The sequence below is a fragment of the Kogia breviceps genome, chromosome X (genome assembly GCF_026419965.1).
Source record: "Kogia breviceps isolate mKogBre1 chromosome X, mKogBre1 haplotype 1, whole genome shotgun sequence".
NCBI classification, from domain to species: domain Eukaryota; kingdom Metazoa; phylum Chordata; class Mammalia; order Artiodactyla; family Physeteridae; genus Kogia; species Kogia breviceps.
Genome location: NC_081330.1, coordinates 70,274,045 through 70,277,099, shown reverse-complemented (window position 1 = coordinate 70,277,099; position 3,055 = coordinate 70,274,045).

Genomic DNA, 3,055 nt, shown 5'->3' with positions numbered 1-3,055 from the left:
GGAATGAAATTAGAACACTCCCTAACACCATACACAAAAATAAACTCAAAATGGATTAAAGACCTAAATGTAAGGCCAGACTCTATAAAACTCTTAGAGGAAAACATAGGCAGAACACTCTATAACATAAATCACAGCAAGATCCTTTTTGACTCACCACCTAGAGAAATGGAAATAAAAATGAAAACAAACAAATGGGACCTAATGAAAGTTAAAAGCTTTTGCACAGCTAAGGAAACCATAAACAAGATGAAAAGACAACCCTCAGAATGGAAGAAATATTTGCAAATGAAGCAACTTACAAAAGATTAATTTCCAAAATTTACAAGCAGCTCATGCAGCTCAATATGAAAAAAAACAACCCAATCCAAAATGGGCATAAGACCTAAATAGACATTTCTCCAAAGAAGATATACAGATTGCCAACAAACACATGAAAAGATGCTCATCACTAATCATTACATATATGCAAATCCAAACTACAATGAGGTATCACCTCACACCAGTCTAAATGGCCATCATCAAAATATCTACAAATAAAAATGCTGGAAAGGGTGTGGAGAAAAGGGAACCCTCTTGCACTGTTGGTGGGAATGTAAATTGATACAGCCACTATGGGGAACAGTATGGAGGTTCCTTAAAAAACTACAAATAGAACTACCATACGACCCAGCAATCCCACTACTGGGCATATTCCCTGCAAAAAGCATAATTCAAAAAGAGTCATGTACCAAAATGTTCATTGCAGCTCTATTTACAATAGCCAGGGCATGGAAGCAACCTAAGTGTCCATCAACAGATGAATGGATAAAGAAGAGTTGGCATATATATACAATGGAATATTACTCAGCCATAAAAAGAAACGAAATTGAGTTTTTTGTAGTGAGGTGGACGGACCTAACGACTGTCATACAGTGTGAAGTAAGTCAGAAAGAGAAAAATAAATACCATATGCTAACACATATATATGGAATCTAAAAAAAAAGGTTCTGAAGAACCCTGGGGCAAGACAGGAAAGGAGTAAAGACGCAGACATAGAGAATGGACTTGAGGACACCAGGAGGGGCAAGGGTAAGCTGGGATGATGTGGGAGAGTGGCGTGGACTTATAATATACTACCAAATGTAAAATAGATAGCTAGTGGGAAGCAGCTGCATAGCACAGGTAGATCAGCTAGGTGCTTTGTGACAACCTACAGGGGTGGTAAAGGGAGGGTGGAAGGGAGATGCACGAGGGAGTAGATATGGGGATATATGTATATGTATAGCTGATTCACTTTGTTATAAAGCAGAAAATAACACACCATTATAAAGAAATTATTCTCCAATAAATGTGTTTTAAAAAGAAAGAAAGCTTTAAGTGTATGTAATGTTATAAGTGTTACTAATATGAGCATTAAAAAAATTTAAGGTACTGAGACTTGGAGAGGAAAACAGGGAATGAGAGCTAAATTGCTCATCTTTCACAGTGGAGAATCAGTGGAATAAGCAGAACTGATATTGATAATTCAAGTAATACAGATATAAATGCATTTTTAGAGTTAATCAGGTAACCACTAAAACAACTTGACATAAATATTGACAATAGGTAGAAATAACACTGAAAAGGCAGATGAGAACAATTACTAAGAAAAAAAATATTAAACTGAAAAAGTTTTATTCATGGTAGGACAAAGTATGTTTGATACAATTTTTTATGTCTTCTTTATCGTTTATCTATTTCTCCTTAAAATAATTTTAGAAACTTTGTTTTCATGACTATTAATTTTAGGTAATTAAAAATGAAATAAGCTGACTGGTGTAAGATATCACTCTTTTATAATGCAGTAAAATGAGACTTTGCCCACTTATACCCAAATATACTTTGCTTATCCAAGTATAAGTCATGAATTTTCAGTTTTAAGGTAAGAAACTGTAATTAATTTAATTATAATCAATTAGTAAACTATATATCAAGTCAATATTTTGAATATATTGTATTTATTTTTAGAGTTTGTCCACACATGAAATTATCTTTGGAGATAATATTGCCCATTTAATGCATCTCTTCCTCCTTGTACCTTAAACCAGAGTTCTTCCTTGCCCTCCCCTGGTTCTAAATTATCTCCTCTATTCACATGCAGAGTAATTTAGGTCCTAATTCCTTCAAATGTGCATATTCAATTTTACCAATAAACAAAAGGCCCTCTGGTTACCAATTCCACACCTAGAGAGTAGTGTGAGATTATAAATAGCAATAATTATTTTTTTATTCCTCTTACATGTGCTACAGTATCACTGAGTGTCTACGTGTAGTGCTTTAGGATAAGCATTTACCATACCATTTACTAGCATTTGACAACTTTGTGAGCATAGATGTAATTTAGTGAGGTAGAAGTAATTTACATACCCATGATAGAAAGCAAGCTCTATGTAGGAAAATATATATATATATTGAAAAATACTTACTGAATAAAAGAAAGAGCTGAACAGGTGAATTTTAAAGCTCTAGGAAAGCAGAAACCAGGGAAAGAATACGAACTTCAGGTTTCATGTGGATGGAACTGTGGTTAGCTGCATGTATTGGACTAATTTTATCCTATCCCTGCCACTTGAGACAAAAAGATTGTCTTCCTTAGATTCAATTGGAAAAATTCTAGAGATGGATTCAGATAGAACTGACTTGAATCACATGAGCACTTCTGTGGCCAGAGATACAACCTGCACTAGAACCAAAATTCTAGGAGTGGGAAGAGGAGCAATTTTCCAAAAAGAAAGGGATATTTGCCAGAAGGGGGAGATATCCTAGGAATACATAATATATATACATAAGGATAGATACTTTACACATGAGAAAATCAGAACTTAGTAAGTTAAATCATTGCCAAATAAATCACTCAACTACTAAGTCATGGAGTAAGGTAAGAATCAAGCACAGTTGTTTTCTCACTGTAAAACTCATGGAATTCTGGCAGGGAAAAAGGAGTTAAATAAATTATACATCTACTACTGGATTTTAAAGGAATACACACACACACGCCAATACTCCAGTATACCAGTTGGTGTACTAGATCCTT